Below are 21,030 nucleotides of genomic sequence, written 5' to 3' on the forward strand. Positions count from 1 at the left end.
TGGTACCTCACTTGTGTGGGTAGGTCTAGTGCCCGTGACAGGAAATGCCCCAAAACTCAAAGTGGACACATAACATTTTCTCAAAGAAAACAGAGGTGTTTTTTGCAAAGTGCCTACCTGTGGATTTTGGCCTCTATCTCAGCTGCCACCTAGGGAAACCTAACAAACCTGTGAATTTTTTTAAACTAGAAACCTAGGGGAATCCAAGATGGGGTGACTTGTTGGGCTCTCACCAGGTTCGGCTACCCAGAATCCTTTGTAAACCTCAAAATGTGGCTAAAAAAACACTTTTTCCTCACATTTCAGTGACAGAAAGTTCTGGAATCTGAGAGGAGCCACAAATGTCCTTCTACCCAGCGTTCCCTCAAGTCTCCCGATAAAAATGGTACCTCACTTGTGAGGGTAGACCTAGCGTCCGCGACAGGAAAGCCCCAAAACACAACGTGGAAACATCACATTTTCTCAAAGAAAACAGAGGTGTTATTTGTAAAGTGCCTACTTGTGGATTTTGGCCTCTAGCTCAGCCGCCACCTAGGGAAACCTACCAAACCTGTGCATTTTTTTAAACTAGATACATAGGGGAATCCAAGACGGGGTGACTTGTTGGGCTGCCACCAGCTTCTGTTTTCCAGAATCCTTTGCAATCCTCAAAATGTGGCTAAAAAAATACTTTTCCCTCACATTTCGGTGAAAGAAACTTCTGGAATCTGAGAGGAGCCACAAATTTCCTTCCACCCAGAGATTCCCCAGGTCTCCTGATAAATATGGTACCTCACTTGAGTGGGTAGGCCTAGTGCCCGGGACAGGAAATGTCCCAAAACACAAAGTGGACACATCACATTTTCTCAAAGAAAACAGAGGTGTTATTTGTAAAGTGCCTACTTGTGGATTTTGGCCTCTAGCTCAGCCGCCACCTAGGGAAACCTACCAAACCTGTGCATTTTTTTAAACTAGATACATAGGGGAATCCAAGACGGGGTGACTTGTTGGGCTGCCACCAGGTTCTGTTTTCCAGAATCCTTTGCAATCCTCAAAATGTGGCTAAAAAATACTTTTGCCTCACATTTCGGTGAAAGAAACTTCTGGAATCTGAGAGGAGCCACAAATTTCCTTCCACCCAGAGATTCCCCAGGTCTCCCGATAAAAATGGTACCTCACTTGTGTGGGTAGGTCTAGTGCCCGTGACAGGAAATACCCCAAAACACAAAGTGGACACATAACATTTTCTCAAAGAAAACAGAGGTGTTTTTTGCAAAGTGCCAACTTGTGGATTTTGGCCTCTATCTCAGCCGCCACCTAGGGAAACCCACCAAACCTGTGCATTTTTGAAAACTAGAGACCTAGGGGAATCTAAGCAGGGGTGACTTGTTGGGCTGCCACCAGGTTCTGTTACCCAGAATCCTTTGCAATCCTCCAATTGTGGCTTAAAAAAATACTTTTGCCTCACATTTCGGTGACAGAAAGTTCTGGAATATGAGAGGAGCCACAAATTTCCTTCCACCCAGCGTTTCCCCAAGTCTCCCGATAAAAATGGTACCTCACTTGTGTGGGTAGGTCTAGTGCCCGAGACAGGAAATGCCCGAAAACTCAAAGTGGACACATAACATTTTCTCAAAGAAAACAGAGGTGTTTTTTGCAAAGTGCAAACCTGTGGATTTTGGCCTCTATCTCAGCTGCCACCTAGGGAAACCTACCAAACCTGTGCATTTTTTAAAACTAGAAACCTAGGGGAATCCAAGATGGGGTGACATGTTGGGCTCTCACCAGGTTCTGCTATCCAGAATCCTTTGTAAACCTCAAAATGAGGCTACAAAAACACTTTTCCCTCACATTTCGGTGACAGAAAGTTCTGGAATCTGAGAGGAGCCACAAATTTCCTTCCAACCAGCATACCCCCAAGTCTCCTGATAAATATGGTACCTCACTTGAGTGGGTAGGCCTAGTGCCCGGGACAGGAAATGTCTCAAAACACAAATTGGACACATCACTTTTTCTCAAAGAAAACAGAGGTGTTATTTGCAAAGTGCCTACTTGTGGATTTTGGCCTCTAGCTCAGCCGCCACCTAGGGAAACCTACCAAACCTGTGCATTTTTGAAAACTAGAGACCTAGGGGAATCTAAGCCGGGGTGACTTGTTGGGCTGCCACCAGGTTCTGTTACCCAGAATCCTTTGCAATCCTCCAATTGTGGCTAAAAAAATACTTTTGCCTCACATTTCGGTGACAGAAAGTTCTGGAATATGAGAGGAGCCACAAATTTCCTTCCACCCAGCGTTTCCCCAAGTCTCCCGATAAAAATGGTACCTCACTTGTGTGGGTAGGTCTAGTGCCCGAGACAGGAAATGCCCGAAAACTCAAAGTGGACACATAACATTTTCTCAAAGAAAACAGAGGTGTTTTTTGCAAAGTGCAAACCTGTGGATTTTGGCCTCTATCTCAGCTGCCACCTAGGGAAACCTACCAAACCTGTGCATTTTTTAAAACTAGAAACCTAGGGGAATCCAAGATGGGGTGACATGTTGGGCTCTCACCAGGTTCTGCTACCCAGAATCCTTAGTAAACCTCAAAATGTGGCTAAAAAAACACTTTTTCCTCACATTTCAGTGACAGAAAGTTCTGGAATCTGAGAGGAGCCACAAATTTCCATCTACCCAGCGTTCCCTCAAGTTTCCCGATAAAAATGGTACCTCACTTGTGGGGGTAGGCCTAGCACCCGCGACAGGAAAAGCCCCAAAACACAACGTGGACACATCACATTTTCTCAAAGAAAACAGAGGTGTTATTTGTAAAGTGCCTACTTGTGGATTTTGGCCTCTAGCTCAGCCGCCACCTAGGGAAACCTACCAAACCTGTGCATTTTTGAAAACTAGAGACCTAGGGGAATCCAAGATGGGGTGACTTGTTGGGCTCTTACCAGGTTCTGCTACCCAGAATCCTTTGTAAACCTCAAAATGTGGCTAAAAAAACACTTTTTCCTCACATTTCAGTGACAGAAAGTTCTGGAATCTGAGAGGAGCCACAAATTTCCATCTACCCAGCGTTCCCTCAAGTTTCCCGATAAAAATGGTACCTCACTTGTGGGGGTAGGCCTAGCACCCGCGACAGGAAAAGCCCCAAAACACAACGTGGACACATCACATTTTCACAAAGAAAACAGAGCTGTTTTTTGCAAAGTGCCTACCTGTAGATTTTGGCCTCTAACTCAGCCGCCACCTAGGGAAACCTACCAAACCTGTGCATTTTTGAAAACTAGAGACCTAGGGAAATCCAAGACGGGGTGACTTGTCGGGCTCTCACCAGATTCTGTTACCCAGAATCCTTTGCAAACCTCAAAATGTGGCTAAAAAAAACACTTTTTCCTCACATTTCGGTGACAGAAAGTTCTGGAATCTGAGAGGAGCCACAAATTTCCTTCCAACCAGCATACCCCCAAGTCTCCTGATAAATATGGTACCTCACTTGAGTGGGTAGGCCTAGTGCCCGGGACAGGAAATTTCCCAAAACACAAAGTGGACACATCACATTTTCTCAAAGAAAACAGAGGTGTTATTTGTAAAGTGCCTACTTGTGGATTTTGGCCTCTAGCTCAGCCGCCACCTAGGGAAACCTACCAAACCTGTGCATTTTTGAAAACTAGAGACCTAGGGGAATCCAAGATGGGGTGACTTGTTGGGCTCTTACCAGGTTCTGCTACCCAGAATCCTTTGTAAACCTCAAAATATGGCTACAAAAACACTTTTCCCTCACATTTCGGTGACAGAAAGTTCTGGAATCTGAGAGGAGCCACAGATATCCTTCCAACCAGCATACCCCCAAGTCTCCTGATAAATATGGTACCTCACTTGAGTGGGTAGGCCTAGTGCCCGGGACAGGAAATGTCCCAAAACACAAAGTGGACAGATCACATTTTCTCAAAGAAAACAGAGGTGTTATTTGTAAAGTGCCTACTTGTGGATTTTGGCCTCTAGCTCAGCCGCCACCTAGGGAAACCTACCAAACCTGTGCATTTTTTTAAACTAGATACATAGGGGAATCCAACACGGGGTGACTTGTTGGGCTGCCACCAGGTTCTGCTATCCAGAATCCATTGTAAACCTCAAAATGTGGCTACAAAAACAATTTTCCCTCAAATTTCGGTGACAGAAAGTTCTGGAATCTGATAGGAGCCACAAATTTCCTTCCAACCAGCATACCCCCAAGTCTCCTTATAAATAAGGTACCTCACTTGAGTGGGTAGGCCTAGTGCCCGGGACAGGAAATGTCCCAAAACACAAAGTGGACACATCACATTTTCTCAAAGAAAACAGAGGTGATATTTGCAAAGTGCCTACTTGTGGATTTTGGCCTCTAGCTCAGCCGCCACCTAGGGAAACCTACCAAACCTGTGCATTTTTTAAAAATAGAGACCTAGGGGAATCCAAGAAGGGGTGACTTTTTGGGCTCCCACCAGGTTCTGCTACCCAGAATCCTTTGTAAACCTCAAAATGTGGCTACAAAAACACTTTTCCCTCACATTTCGGTGACAGAAAGTTCTGGAATCTGAGAGGATTCACAAATTTCCTTCCAACCAGCATAACCCCAAGTATACTGATAAAAATGGTACCTCACTTGTGGGGGTAGGCCTAGTGCCCGGGACAGGAAATGCCCCGAAGCTCAAAGTGGACACATAACATTTAATCAAAGAAAACAGAGGTGTTTTTTGCAAAGTGCCAACTTGTGGATTTTGGCCTCTATCTCAGCTGCCACCTAGGGAAACCTACCAAACCTGTGCATTTTTTAAAACTAGAGACCTAGGGGAATCAAAGACGGGGTGACTTGTTGGGCTGCCACCAGGTTTTGTTACCCAAAATCCTTGCAAACCTCAAAATGTGGCTAAAAAAACACTTTTTCCTCACATTTCGGTGACAGAAAGTTCTGGAATCTGAGAGGAGCCACAAATTTCCTTCCAACCAGCGGTCCCTAAAGTCTCCTGATAAAAATGGTACCTCACTTGTGTTTGTAGGCCTCATGCCCGGGACAGGAAATGCCCCAAAACACAAAGTGGACACATCACTTTTTCTCAAAGAAAACAGAGGTGTTTTTTACAAAGTGCCTAGTTGTGGATTTTGGCCTCTATCTCAGCCGCCACCTAGGGAAACCTACCAAACCTGTCCATTTTTTAAAACTAGAGACATAGGGGAATCCAAGACGGGGTGACTTGTTGGGCTGCCACCAGCTTCTGTTACCCAGAATACTTTGCAATCCTCAAAATGTGTCCCAAAAAATAGTTTTACCTCACATTTCGGTGACAGAAAGTTCTGGAATCTGAGAGGAGCCACAAAAGTCCTTCCACCCAGCGTTTCCCCAAGTCTCCTGATAAAAATGGTACCTCACTTGTGTGGGTAGGTCTAGTGCGCGTGACAGGAAATGCCCCAAAACGCAAAGTGGACACATAACATTTTCTCAAAGAAAACAGAGGTGTTTTTTGCAAAGTGCCTATCTGTGGATTTTGGCCTCTATCACAGCCGCCACCTAGGGAAACCTACCAAACCTGTGCATTTTTTAAAACTAGAGACCTAGGGGAATCCAAGACGGGGTGACTTTTTGGGCTGCCACCAGGTTCTGTTACCCAGAATCCTTTGCAATCCTCAAAATGTGGCTAAAAAAATACTTTCGCCTCACATTTCGGTGACAGAAAGTTCTGGAATCTGAGAGGAGCCACAAATTTCCTTCCACCCAGCGTTTCCCCAAGTCTCCCGATAAAAATGGTACCTCACTTGTGTGGGTAGGTCTAGTGCCCTTGACAGGAAATGCCCCAAAATTCAAAGTGGACACATAACATTTTCTCAAAGAAAACAGCGGTGTTTTTTGCAAAGTGCCTACCTGTGGATTTTGGCCTCTATCTCAGCCGCCACCTAGGGAAACCTACCAAACCTATGCATTTTTTAAAACTAGAGACCTAAGGGAATCCAAGACGGGGTGACTTGTTGGGCTCTCACCAGGTTCTGCTACCCAGAATCCTTTGTAAACCTCAAAATGTGGCTAAAAAAACACTTTTTCCTCACATTTCAGTGACAGAAAATTCTGGAATCTGAGAGGAGCCACAAATTTCCTTCTAACCAGCGTTCCCTCAAGTTTCCCGATAAAAATGGTACCTCACTTGTGGGTGTAGGCCTAGCACCCGCGACAGGAAAAGCCCCAAAACACAACGTGGACACATCACATTTTCACAAAGAAAACAGAGCTGTTTTTTGCAAAGTGCCTACCTGTGGATTTTGGCCTCTAACTCAGCCGCCACCTAGGGAAACCTACCAAACCTGTGCTTTTTTTAAAACTAGAGAGATAGGGAAATCCAAGACGGGGTGACTTGTCGGGCTCTCACCAGATTCTCTTACCCAGAATCCTTTGCAAACCTCAAAATGTGGCTAAAAAAAAACACTTTTTCCTCACATTTCGGTGACAGAAAGTTCTGGAATCTGAGAGGAGCCACAAATTTCCTTCCAACCAGCACACCCCCAAGTCTCCTGATAAATATGGTACCTCACTTGAGTGGGTAGGCCTAGTGCCCGGGACAGGAAATGTCCCAAAACACAAAGTGGACACATCACATTTTCTCAAAGAAAACAGAGGTGTTATTTGTAAAGTGCCTACTTGTGGATATTGGCCTCTAGCTCAGCCGCCACCTAGGGAAACCTACCAAACCTGTGCATTTTTTTAAACTAGAGACCTAGGGGAATCCAAGATGGGGTGACTTGTTGGGCTGCCACCAGGTTCTGTTACCCAGAATCCTTTGCAATCCTCAAAATGTGGCTAAAAAAATACTTTTGCCTCACATTTCGGTGAAAGAAAGTTCTGGAATCTGAGAGGAGCCACAAATTTCCTTCCACCCACAGTTTCCCCAAGTCTCCCGATAAAAATGGTACCTCACTTGTGTGGGTAGGTCTAGTGCCCGTGACAGGAAATACCCCAAAACACAAAGTGGACACATAACATTTTCTCAAAGAAAACTGAGGTGTTTTTTGCAAAGTGCCTACCTGTGGATTTTGGCCTCTATCACAGCCGCCACCTAGGGAAACCTACCAAACCTGTGCATTTTTGAAAACTAGAGACCTAGGGGAATCCAAGACGGGGTGACTTGTTGGGCTGCCACCAGGTTCTGTTACCCAGAATCCTTTGCATACCTCAAAATGTGGCTAAAAAAATACTTTTCCCTCACATTTCGGTGACAGAAAGTTCTGGAATCTGAGAGGAGCCACAAATTTCCTTCCACCCAGCGTTTCCCAAGTCTCCCAATAAAAATGGTACCTCACTTGTGTGGGTAGGTCTAGTGCCCGTGACAGGAAATACCCCAAAACACAAAGTGGACATATAACATTTTCTCAAAGAAAACAGAGGTGTTTTTTGCAAAGTGCCTACCTGTGGATTTTGGTCTCTATCTCAGCCGCCACCTAGGGAAACCTACCAAACCTGTGCATTTTTGAAAACAAGAGACCTAGGGAAATCCAAGATGGGGTGACTTGTTGGGCTCTCACCAGGTTCTGCTATCCAGAATCCTTTGTAAACCTCAAAATGTGGCTACAAAAACACTTTTCCCTCACATTTCGGTGACAGAAAGTTCTGGAATCTGAGAGGAGCCACAAATTTCCTTCCAACCAGCATACCCCCAAGTCTCCTGATAAATATGGTACCTCACTTGAGTGGGTAGGCCTAGTGCCCGGGACAGGGAATGTCCCAAAACACAAAGTGGACACATCACTTTTTCTCAAAGAAAACAGAGGTGTTATTTGCAAAGTGCCTACTTGTGGATTTTGGCCTCTAGCCCAGCCGCCAACTAGGGAAACCTACCAAAACTGTGCATTTTTTTAAACTAGTGACCTAGGGGAATCCAAGATGGGGTGACATGTTGGGCTCTCACCAGGTTCTGCTACCCAGAATCCTTAGTAAACCTCAAAATGTGGCTAAAAAAACACTTTTTCCTCACATTTCAGTGACAGAAAGTTCTGGAATCTGAGAGGAGCCACAAATTTCCATCTACCCAGCGTTCCTTCAAGGCTCCTGATAAAAATGGTACCTCACTTTTGAGGGTAGGCCTAGCGCCCGCGACAGGAAAAGCCACAAAACACAACGTGGACACATCACATTTTCACAAAGAAAACAGAGCTGTTTTTTGCAAAGTGCCTACTTGTGGATTTTGGCCTCTAACTCAGCCGCCACCTAGGGAAACCTACCAAACCTATGCATTTTTGAAAACTAGAAACCTAGGGGAATCCAAGATGGGGTGACATGTTGGGCTCTCACCAGGTTCTGCTACCCAGAATCCTTAGTAAACCTCAAAATGTGGCTAAAAAAACAATTTCCCCTCACATTTCGGTGACAGAAAGTTCTGGAATCTGAGAGGAGCACAAATTTCCTTCCAACCAGCATACCCCCAAGTCTCCTTATAAATAAGGTACCTCACTTGAGTGGGTAGGCCTAGTGCCCGGGACAGGAAATGTCCCAAAACACAAAGTAGACACATCACATTTTCTTAAAGAAAACAGAGGTGATATTTGCAAAGTGCCTACTTGTGGATTTTGGCCTCTAGCTGAGCCGCCACCTAGGGAATCCTACCAAACCTGTGCATTTTTGAAAACTAGAGACCTAGGGGAATCCAAGAAGGGGTGACTTTTTGGGCTCCCACCAGGTTCTGCTACCCAGAATCCTTTGTAAACCTCAAAATGTGGCTACAAAAACACTTTTCCCTCACATTTCGGTGACAGAAAGTTCTGGAATCTGAGAGGATTCACAAATTTCCTTCCAACCAGCATAACCCCAAGTATACTGATAAAAATGGTACCTCACTTGTGGGGGTAGGCCTAGTGCCCATGACAGGAAATGCCCCAAAACACAAAGTGGACACATAACATTTTCTCAAAGAAAACAGAGGTGTTTTTTGCAAAGTGCCTATCTGTGGATTTTGGCCTCTATCTCAGCCGCAACCTAGGGAAACCGACCAAACCTGTGCATTTTTTAAAACTAGAGACCTAGGGGAATCCAAGACGGGGTGACTTTTTGGGCTGCCACCAGGTTCTGTTACCCAGAATCCTTTGCAATCCTCAAAATGTGGCTAATAAAATACTTTCGGCTCACATTTCGGTGACAGAAAGTTCTGGAATCTGAGAGGAGCCACAAACTTCCTTCTACCCAGCGTTTCCCCAAGTCTCCCGATAAAAATGGTACCTCACTTGTGTGGGTAGGTCTAGTGCCCGTGACAGGAAATGCCCCAAAATTCAAAGTGGACACATAACATTTTCTTAAAGAAAACAGCGGTGTTTTTTGCAAAGTGCCTACCTGTGGATTTTGGCCTCTATCTCAGCCGCCACCTAGGGAAACCTACCAAACCTATGCATTTTTTAAAACTAGAGACCTAAGGGAATCCAAGACGGGGTGACTTGTTGGGCTCTCACCAGGTTCTGCTACCCAGAATCCTTTGTAAACCTCAAAATGTGGCTAAAAAAACACTTTTTCCTCACATTTCAGTGACAGAAAATTCTGGAATCTGAGAGGAGCCACAAATTTCCTTCTAACCAGCGTTCCCTCAAGTTTCCCGATAAAAATGGTACCTCACTTGTGGGTGTAGGCCTAGCACCCGCGACAGTAAAAGCCCCAAAACACAACGTGGACACATCACATTTTCACAAAGAAAACAGAGCTGTTTTTGCAAAGTGCCTACCTGTGGATTTTGGCCTCTAAATCAGCCGCCACCTAGGGAAACCTACCAAACCTGTGCTTTTTTGAAAAGTAGAGAGATAGGGAAATCCAAGACGGGGTGACTTGTCGGGCTCTCACCAGATTCTCTTACCCAGAATCCTTTGCAAACCTCAAAATGTGGCTAAAAAAAAACTCTTTTTCCTCACATTTCGGTGACAGAAAGTTCTGGAATCTGAGAGGAGCCACAAATTTCCTTCCAACCAGCACACCCCCAAGTCTCCTGATAAATATGGAACCTCACTTGAGTAGGTAGGCCTAGTGCCCGGGACAGGAAATGTCCCAAAACACAAAGTGGACACATCACATTTTCTCAAAGAAAACAGAGGTGTTATTTGTAAAGTGTCTACTTGTGGATATTGGCCTCTAGCTCAGCTGCCACCTAGGGAAACCTACCAAACCTGTGCATTTTTTTAAACTAGAGACCTAGGGGAATCCAAGACGGGGTGACTTGTTGGGCTCTCACCAGGTTCTGCTATCCAGAATCCTTTGTAAACCTCAAAATGTGGCTACAAAAACAATTTCCCCTCACATTTCGGTGACAGAAAGTTCTGGAATCTGAGAGGAGCACAAATTTCCTTCCAACCAGCATACCCCCAAGTCTCCTTATAAATAAGGTACCTCACTTGAGTGGGTAGGCCTAGTGCCCGGGACAGGAAATGTCCCAAAACACAAAGTAGACACATCACATTTTCTTAAAGAAAACAGAGGTGATATTTGCAAAGTGCCTACTTGTGGATTTTGGCCTCTAGCTGAGCCGCCACCTAGGGATTCCAACCAAACCTGTGCATTTTTGAAAACTAGAGACCTAGGGGAATCCAAGAAGGGGTGACTTTTTGGGCTCCCACCAGGTTCTGTTACCCAGAATCCTTTGTAAACCTCAAAATGTGGCTACAAAAACACTTTTCCCTCACATTTCGGTGACAGAAAGTTCTGGAATCTGAGAGGATTCACAAATTTCCTTCCAACCAGCATAACCCCAAGTATACTGATAAAAATGGTACCTCACTTGTGGGGGTAGGCCTAGTGCCCATGACAGGAAATGCCCCAAAACACAAAGTGGACACATAACATTTTCTCAAAGAAAACAGAGGTGTTTTTTGCAAAGTGCCTATCTGTGGATTTTGGCCTCTATCTCAGCCGCAACCTAGGGAAACCGACCAAACCTGTGCATTTTTTAAAACTAGAGACCTAGGGGAATCCAAGACGGGGTGACTTTTTGGGCTGCCACCAGGTTCTGTTACCCAGAATCCTTTGCAATCCTCAAAATGTGGCTAATAAAATACTTTCGCCTCACATTTCGGTGACAGAAAGTTCTGGAATCTGAGAGGAGCCACAAATTTCCTTCTACCCAGCGTTTCCCCAAGTCTCCCGATAAAAATGGTACCTCACTTGTGTGGGTAGGTCTAGTGCCCGTGACTGGAAATACCCCAAAACACAAAGTGGACACATAACATTTTCTCAAAGAAAACAGAGGTGTTTTTTGCAAAGTGCCTACCTGTGGATTTTGGCCTCTATCTCAGCCGCCACCTAGGGAAACCCACCAAACCTGTGGATTTTTGAAAACTAGAGACCTAGGGGAATCTAAGCCGGGGTGACTTGTTGGGCTGCCACCAGGTTCTGTTACCCAGAATCCTTTGCAACCCTCAACATGTGGCTAAAAAAATACTTTTGCTTCACATTTCGGTGACAGAAAGTTCTGGAATATTAGAGGAGCCACAAAAGTCCTTCCACCCAGCGTTTCTCCAAGTCTCCTGATAAAAATGGTACCTCACTTGTGTGGGTAGGTCTAGTGCCCATGACAGGAAATGCCCCAAAACACAAAGTGGACACATAACATTTTCTCAAAGAAAACAGAGGTGTGTTTTGCAAAGTGCCTATCTGTGGATTTTGGCCCCTATCTCAGCCGCCACCTAGGGAAACCTACCAAACCTGTGCATTTCTTAAAACTAGAGACCTAGGGGAATCCAAGACGGGGTGACTTTTTGGGCTGCCACCAGGTTCTGTTACCCAGAATCCTTTGCAATCCTCAAAATGTGGCTAATAAAATACTTTCGCCTCACATTTCGGTGACAGAAAGTTCTGGAATCTGAGAGGAACCACAAATTTCCTTCCACCCAGCGTTTCCCCAAGTCTCCCGATAAAAATGGTACCTCACTTGTGTGGGTAGGTCTAGTGCCCGTGACAGGAAATGCCCCAAAATTCAAAGTGGACACATAACATTTTCTTAAAGAAAACAGCGGTGTTTTTTGCAAAGTGCCTACCTGTGGATTTTGGCCTCTATCTCAGCCGCCACCTAGGGAAACCTACCAAAACTATGCATTTTTTAAAACTAGAGACCTAAGGGAATCCAAGACGGGGTGACTTGTTGGGCTCTCACCAGGTTCTGCTACCCAGAATCCTTTGTAAACCTCAAAATGTGGCTAAAAAAACACTTTTTCCTCACATTTCAGTGACAGAAAATTCTGGAATCCGAGAGGAGCCACAAATTTCCTTCTAACCAGCGTTCCCTCAAGTTTGCCGATAAAAATGGTACCTCACTTGTGGGTGTAGGCCTAGCACCCGCGACAGTAAAAGCCCCAAAACACAACGTGGACACATCACATTTTCACAAAGAAAACAGAGCTGTTTTTGCAAAGTGCCTACCTGTGGATTTTGGCCTCTAAATCAGCCGCCACCTAGGGAAACCTACCAAACCTGTGCTTTTTTGAAAACTAGAGAGATAGGGAAATCTAAGACGGGGTGACTTGTCGGGCTCTCACCAGATTTTCTTACCCAGAATCCTTTGCAAACCTCAAAATGTGGCTAAAAAAAAACACTTTTTCCTTACATTTCGGTGACAGAAAGTTCTGGAATTTGAGAGGAGCCACAAATTTCCTTCCAACCAGCACACCCCCAAGTCTCCTGATAAATATGGAACCTCACTTGAGTGGGTAGGCCTAGTGCCCGGGACAGGAAATGTCCCAAAACACAAAGTGGACACATCACATTTTCTCAAAGAAAACAGAGGTGTTATTTGTAAAGTGCCTACTTGTGGATATTGGCCTCTAGCTCAGCTGCCACCTAGGGAAACCTCCCAAACCTGTGCATTTTTTTAAACTAGAGACCTAGGGGAATCCAAGACGGGGTGACTTGTTGGGCTGTCACCAGGTTCTGTTACCCAGAATCCTTTGTAATCCTCAAAATGTGGCTAAAAAAATACTTTTGCCTCACATTTCGGTGAAAGAAAGTTCTGGAATCTGAGAGGAGCCACAAATTTCCTTCCACCCAGAGTTTCCCCAAGTCTCCCGATAAAAATGGTACCTCACTTGTGTGGGTAGGTCTAGTGCCCGTGACAGGAAATACCCCAAAACACAAAGTGGACACATAACATTTTCTCAAAGAAAACAGAGGTGTTTTTTGCAAAGTGCCTACCTGTGGATTTTGGCCTCTATCTCAGCAGCCACCTAGGGAAACCCACCAAACCTGTGGATTTTTGAAAACTAGAGACCTAGGGGAATCTAAGCCGGGGTGACTTGTTGGGCTGCCATCAGGTTCTGTTACCCAGAATCCTTTGCAACCCTCAACATGTGGCTAAAAAAATACTTTTGCTTCACATTTCGGTGACAGAAAGTTCTGGAATATGAGAGGAGCCACAAATTTCCTTCCACCCAGCGTTTCCCCAAGTCTCCCGATAAAAATGGTACCTCACTTGTGTGGGTAGGTCTAGTGCCAGAGACAGGAAATGCCCGAAAACTCAAAGTGGACACATAACATTTTCTCAAAGAAAACAGAGGTCTTTTTTGCAAAGTGCAAACCTGTGGATTTTGGCCTCTATCTCAGCTGCCACCTAGGGAAACCTACCAAACCTGTGCATTTTTTAAAACTAGAAACCTAGGGGAATCCAAAATGGGGTGACATGTTGGGCTCTCACCAGGTTCTGCTACCCAGAATCCTTAGTAAACCTCAAAATGTGGCTAAAAAAACACTTTTTCCTCACATTTCAGTGACAGAAAGTTCTGGAATCTGAGAGGAGCCACAAATTTCCATCTACCCAGCGTTTCTTCAAGTCTCCCGATAAAAATGGTGCCTCACTTTTGAGGGTAGGCCTAGCGCCCGCGACAGGAAAAGCCCCAAAACACAACGTGGACACATCACATTTTCACAAAGAAAACAGAGCTGTTTTTTGCAAAGTGCCTACCTGTGGATTTTGGCCTCTAACTCAGCCGCCACCTAGGGAAACCTACCAAACCTGTGCATTTTTAAAAACTAGAGACCTAGGGGAATCCAAGATGCGGTGACTTGTTGGGCTCTCACCAGGTTCTGCTACCCAGAATCCTTTGTAAACCTCAAAATGTGGCTACAAAAACACTTTTCCCTCACATTTCGGTGACAGAAAGTTCTGGAATCTGAGAGGAGCCACAAATGTCCTACCAACCAGCATACCCCCAAGTCTCCTTATAAATAAGGTACGTCACTTGAGTGGGTAGGCCTAGTGCCCGGGACAGGAAATGTCCCAAAACACAAAGTGGACATATCACATTTTCTCAAAGAAAACAGAGGTGTTATTTGCAAAGTGCCTACTTGTGGATTTTGGCCTCTAGCTCAGCCGTCACCTAGGGAAACCTACCAAACCTGTGCATTTTTTTAAACAAGAGACCAAGGGGAATCCAAGACGGGGTGACTTGTTGGGCTGCCACCAGGTTCTGTTACCCAGAATCCTTTGCAATCCTCAAAATGTGGCTAAAAAAATACTTTTGCCTCACATTTCGGTGACAGAAAGTTCTGGAATCTGAGAGGAGCCACAAATTTCCTTCCACCCAGAGTTTCCCCAAGTCTCCCGATAAAAATGGTACCTCACTTGTGTGGGTAGGTCTAGTGCCCGTGACAGGAAATACCCCAAAACACAAAGTGGACACATAACATTTTTTCAAAGAAAACAGAGGTGTTTTTTGCAAAGTGCCTACCTGCGGATTTTGGCCTCTATGTCAGCCGCCACCTAGGGAAACCTACCAAACCTGTGCATTTCTGAAAACTAGAGACCTAGGGGAATCCAAGATGGGGTGACTTGTTGGGCTCCCACCAGGTTCTGCTACCCAGAATCCTTTGTAAACCTCAAAATGTGGCTACAAAAACACTTTTCCCTCACATTTCGGTGACAGAAGGTTCTGGAATCTGAGAGGATTCACAAATTTCCTTCCAACCAGCATAACCCCAAGTATCCTGATAAAAATGGTACCTCACTTGTGGGGGTAGGCCAAGTGCCCGGGACAGGAAAGGCCCCGAAGCTCAAAGTGGACACATAACATTTTCTCAAAGAAAACAGAGGTGTTTTTTGCAAAGTGCCTACTTGTGGATTTTGGCCTCTATCTCAGCCGCCACCTAGGGAAACCTACCAAACCTGTGCATTTTTGAAAACTAGAGACCTAGGGGAATCAAAGACGGAGTGACTTGTTGGGCTGCCACCAGGTTTTGTTACCCAAAATCCTTGCAAACCTCAAAATGTGGCTAAAAAAACAATTTTTCCTCACATTTCGGTGACAGAAAGTTCTGGAATCTGAGAGGAGCCACAAATTTCCTTCCATCCAGCGGTCCCTAAAGTCTCCTGATCAAAATGGTACCTCACTTGTGTGGGTAGGCCTCGTGCCCGGGACAGGAAATGCCCCAAAACACAAAGTGGACACATCACTTTTTCTCAAAGAAAACAGAGGTGTTTTTTGCAAAGTGCCTAGTTGTGGATTTTGGCCTCTATCTCAGCCGCCACCTAGGGAAACCTACCAAACCTGTGCATTTTTTAAAACTAGAGACCTAGGGGAATCCAAGACGGGGTGACTTGTTGGGCTGCCACCAGGTTCTGTTACCCAGAATCCTTTGCAATCCTCAAAATGTGGCCCAAAAAATACTTTTGCCTCACATTTCGGTGACAGAAAGTTCTGGAATCTGAGAGGAGCCACAAATGTCCTTCCACCCAGCGTTTCCCCAAGTCTCCTGATAAAAATGGTACCTCACTTGTGTGGGTAGGTCTAGTGCCCGTGACAGGAAATGCCCCAAAACACAAAGTGGACACATAACATTTTCTCAAAGAAAACAGAGGTGTTTTTTGCAAAGTGCCTATCTGTGGATTTTGGCCTCTATCTCAGCCGCCACCTAGGGAAACCTACCAAACCTGTGCATTTTTTAAAACTAGAGACCTAGGGGAATCCAAAACAGGGTGACTTTTTGGGCTGCCACCAGGTTAAGTTACCCAGAATCCTTTGCAATCCTCAAAATGTGGCTAAATAAATACTTTTGCCTCACATTTCGGTGATAGAAAGTTCTGGAATCTGAGAGGAGCCACAAATGTCCTTCAACCCAGCGTTTCCCCAAGTCTCCCGATAAAAATGGTACCTCACTTGTGTGGGTAGGTCTAGTGCCCGTGACAGGAAATGCCCCAAAACTCAAAGTGGACACATAACATTTTCTCAAAGAAAACAGAGATGTTTTTTGCAAAGTGCCTATTTGTGGATTTTGGCCTCTATCTCAGCCGAAACCCAGGGAAACCTACCAAACCTGTGCATTTTTGAAAACTAGAGACCTAGGGGAATCAAAGACGGGGTGACTTCTTGGGCGGCCACCAGGTTTTGTTACCCAAAATCCATACAAACTTCAAATTGTGGCTAAAAAAACACTTTTTCCTCACATTTCGGTGACAGAAAGTTCTGGAATCTGAGAGGAGCCACAAATTTCCTTCCACCCACCGTTTCCCCAAGTCTCCTGATAAAAATGGTACCTCACTTGTGTGGGTAGGTCTAGTGCCCCTGACAGGAAATGCCCCAAAACACAAAGTGGACACATAACATTTTCTCAAAGAAAACAGAGTTGTTTTTTGCAAAGTGCCTATCTGTGGATTTTGGCCTCTATCTCAGCCGCCACCTAGGGAAACCTACCAAACCTGAGCATTTTTTAAAACTAGAGACCTAGGGGAATCCAAGACGGGGTGACTTTTTGGGCTGCCACCAGGTTATGTTACCCAGAATCCTTTGCAATCCTCAAAATGTGGCTAAAAAAATACTTTTGCCTCACATTTCGGTGACAGAAAGTTCTGGAATCTGAGAGGAGCCACAAATGTCCTTCCACCCAGTGTTTCCCCAAGTCTCCCGATAAAAATGGTACCTCACTTGTGTGGGTAGGTCTAGTGCCCGTGACAGGAAATGCCCCTAAACTCAAAGTGGACACATAACATTTTCCCAAAGAAAACAGAGGTGTTTTTTGCAAAGTGCCTACCTGTGGATTTTGGCTCTATCATAGCCGCCACCTACGGAAACCTACCAAACCTATGCATTTTTTTAAACTAGAGACCTAGGGGAATCCAAGACGGGGTGACTTGTTGGGCTCTCACCAGGTTCTGCTACCCAGAATCCTTTGTAAACCTCAAAATGTGGCTAAAAAAATACTTTTTCCTCACATTTCAGTGATAGAAAATTCTCGAATCCGAGAGGAGCCACAAATTTCCTTCTACCCAGCGTTCCCTCAAGTGTCCCGATAAAAATGGTACCTCACTTGTGGGGGTAGGCCTAGCACCCGCGACAGGAAAAGCCCCAAAACACAACATGGACACATCACATTTTCACAAAGAAAACAGAGCTGTTTTTTGCAAAGTGCCTACCTGTGGATTTTGGCCTCTAACTCAGCCGCCACCTAGGGAAACCTACCAAACCTGTGCATTTTTTAAAACTAGAGACCTAGGGAAATCCAAGACGGGGTGACTTGTCGGGCTCTCACCAGATTCTGTTACCCAGAATCCTTTGCAAACCTCAAAATGTGGCTAAAAAAAACACTTTTTCCTCACATTTTGGTGACAGAAAGTTCTGGAATCTGAGAGGAGCCACAAATTTCCTTCTACCCAGCGTTCCCTCAAGTTTCCCGATAAAAATGCTACCTCACTTGTGTGGGTAAGCCTAGCACCCGCGACAGGAAAAGCCCCAAAACACAACGTGGACACATCACATTTTCTCAAAGAAAACAGCGGTGTTTTTTGCAAAGTGCCTACCTGTGGATTTTGGCCTCTAACTCAGCCGCCACCTACCGAAACCTACCAAACCTGTGCATTTTTTTAAACTAGAGACCTAGGGAAATCCAAGACTGGGTAACTTGTCGGGCTCTCACCAGATTCTGTTACCCAGAATCCTTTTCAAACCTCAAAATGTGGCTAAAAAAAACACTTTTTCCTCACATTTTGGTGACAGAAAGTTCTGGAATCTGAGAGGAGCCACAAATTTCCTTCCACACAACGCTCCCCCAAGTTTACCGATAAAAATGGTACCTAACTTGTGTGGGTAGGCCTAGCGCCCTCGAAAGGAAATGCCCCAAAACACAAAGTGGACACATCACATTTTTCCACAGAAAACAGAGGTGTTTTTTAAAAAAATGCCTAACTGTGGATTTTGCCCTCTAGCTCAGTCGTCACCTGGGGCAACCTAGCAAACCAGCGCATTTTTTAAAACTAGAGACCTAGGGGAATCCAAGACGGGGTGACTTGTTGGGCTGCCACCACGTTCTGTTACCCAGAATCCTTTGCAATCCTCAAAATGTGGGTAAAAAAATACTTTTGCCTCACATTTCGGTGACAGAATGTTCTGGAATCTGAGAGGAGCCACAAATTTCCTTCCACCCAGCGTTTCCCCAAGTCTCCCGATAAAAATGGTACCTCACTTGTTGGGGTAGGCCTAGTGCCCGGGACAGGAAATGCCCCGAAGCTCAAAGTGGACACATAACATTTTCTCAAAGAAAACAGAGGTGTTTTTTGCAAAGTGCCTACTTGTGCATTTTGGCCTCTATCTCAGCCGCCACCTAGGGAAACCTACCAAACCTGTGCATTTTTGAAAACTAGAGACCTAGGGGAATCAAAGACGGGGTGACTTGTTGGGCTGCCACCAAGTTTTGTTACCCAAAATCCTTGCAAACCTCAAAATGTGGCTAAAAAAACAATTTTTCCTCACATTTCGGTGACAGAAAGTTCTGGAATCTGAGAGGAGCCACAAATTTCCTTCTAAACAGCGGTCCCTAAAGTCTCCTGATAAAAATGGTACCTCACTTGTGTGGGTAGGCCTCGTGCCCGGGACAGGAAATGCCCCAAAACACAAAGTGGACACATCACATTTTCTCAAAGAAAACAGAGGTGTTTTTTGCAAAGTGCCTAGTTGTGGATTTTGGCCTCTATCTCAGCCGCCACCTAGGTAAGCCTACCAAACCTGTGCATTTTTTAAAACTAGAGACCTAGGGGAATCCAAAACGGGGTGACTTTCTGGGCTGCCACCAGGTTCTGTTACCCAGAATCCTTTGCAATCCTCAAAATGTGGCCAAAAAAATACTTTTGCCTCACATTTCGGTGACAGAAAGTTCTGGAATCTGAGAGGACCCACAAATTTCCTTCCACACAGAGTTTCCCCAAGTCTCCCGATAAAAATGGTACCTCACTTGTGTGGGTAGATCTAGTGCCCGTGACAGGAAATACCCCAAAACACAAAGTGGACACATCACATTTTCTCAAAGAAAACAGAGGTGTTATTTGCAAAGTGCCTACTTGTGTATTTTGGCCTCTAGCTCAGCCGCCACCTAGGGAAACCTACCAAACCTGTGCATTTTTTTTAACTAGAGACCTAGGGGAATCCAAGACAGGGTGACTTGTTGGGCTGCCACCAGGTTCTGTTACCCAGAATCCTTTGCAATCCTCAAAATGTGGCCAAAAAAATACTTTTGCCTCACATTTCGGTGACAGAAAGTTCTGGAATCTGAGAGGAGCCACAAATTTCGTTCCACCCAGAGTTTCCCCAAGTCTCCAGATAAAAATGGTACCTCACTTGTGTGGGTAGGTCTAGTGCCCGTGACAGGAAATACCCCAAAACACAAAGTGGACACATAACATTTTCTCAAAGAAAACAGAGGTGTTTTTTGCAAAGTGCCTACCTGCGGATTTTGGCCTCTATGTCAGCCGCCACCTAGGGAAACCTACCAAACCTGTGCATTTTTTAAAACTAGAGACCTAGGGGAATCCAAGATGGGGTGACTTGTTGGGCTCCCACCAGGTTCTGCTACCCAGAATCCTTTGTAAACCTCAAAATGTGGCTACAAAAACACTTTTCCCTCACATTTCGGTGACAGAAAGTTCTGGAATCTGAGAGGATTCACAAATTTCCTTCCAACCAGCATAACCCCAAGTCTCCTGATAAAAAATGGTACCTCACTTGTGGGATTAGGCCTAGTGCCCGGGACAGAAAATGCCCCGAAGCTCAAAGTGGACACATAACATTTTCTCAAAGAAAACAGAGGTGTTTTTTGCAAAGTGCCTACTTGTGGATTTTGGCCTCTATCTCAGCCGCCACCTAGGGAAACCTACCAAACCTGTGCATTTTTTAAAACTAGAGACCTAGGGGAATCAAAGACGGGGTGACTTGTTGGGCTGCCACCAGGTTTTGTTACCCAAAATCCTTGCAAACCTCAAAATGTGGCTAAAAAAACACTTTTTCCTCACATTTCGGTGACAGAAAGTTCTGGAATCTGAGAGGAGCCACAAATTTCCTTCCACCCAGCGTTTCCCCAAGTCCTTTAGTTTTCAGATGTGTCTAGGTCTTGTGGATTTTTCTACATGTCAGCTTTCCAAAGTAAAGAAAAACTGCAGCCCTCACCATTCCAAGTGGGACGATTTTGAGAGTTACCAAGCTCTCATGGCCCAAATGTAAAACAAAAAACAAAAATAATCAAATGTCCTCTTGCTTGCCATGGGATAAGATGTTTTAGTGTGCAGGGGAGAGCTGAATGACTGTTAGCCCCTTCAGTTCAGGTGGGGGCATAGCCAGGCCCATACTAGTTGGTAGCCACCACCCCACTATTTTCTTTTATTGTTTTATTCCCTGGCATCTAGTAGACTTTTTGACCCCCCCGGGGTGTGGATCGGGGGTAAGTGCCCAATCTGCCCACTAGTGGGCAGAACAACTTTGGCCCCATTTATTTGGGGTGGGGGTATGGCCATACCCCCAACCTCTTAGTTTGAAGACAAAAAAATCTTCCTGGTCTCTGGTGGGCTTTCTGCCCCCCTTGGGGCAGATGGGCCTTCAAAAAATAGGCCAATCTGCCCCCAAGGGGGGCAGTTATGGCCAACAGTAATGTGCCCCCATGGGGAGTGACCCTTGCCCAAGGGGCTGCCCCCCTAAAGCAAAACACACACATACACACACACCAATCTGTGATGTCTAGAGGTTTCTGCCCCCTTTGGGGGCAGATTGGCCTAACAAAAATAGGTTGATCTGCCCCTGGGGGGGCAGAAATGGCCTAATAATAATTTGCCCCC

Source organism: Pleurodeles waltl, chromosome 2_1 (genome assembly GCF_031143425.1).
Source record: "Pleurodeles waltl isolate 20211129_DDA chromosome 2_1, aPleWal1.hap1.20221129, whole genome shotgun sequence".
NCBI classification, from domain to species: Eukaryota; Metazoa; Chordata; class Amphibia; order Caudata; family Salamandridae; genus Pleurodeles; species Pleurodeles waltl.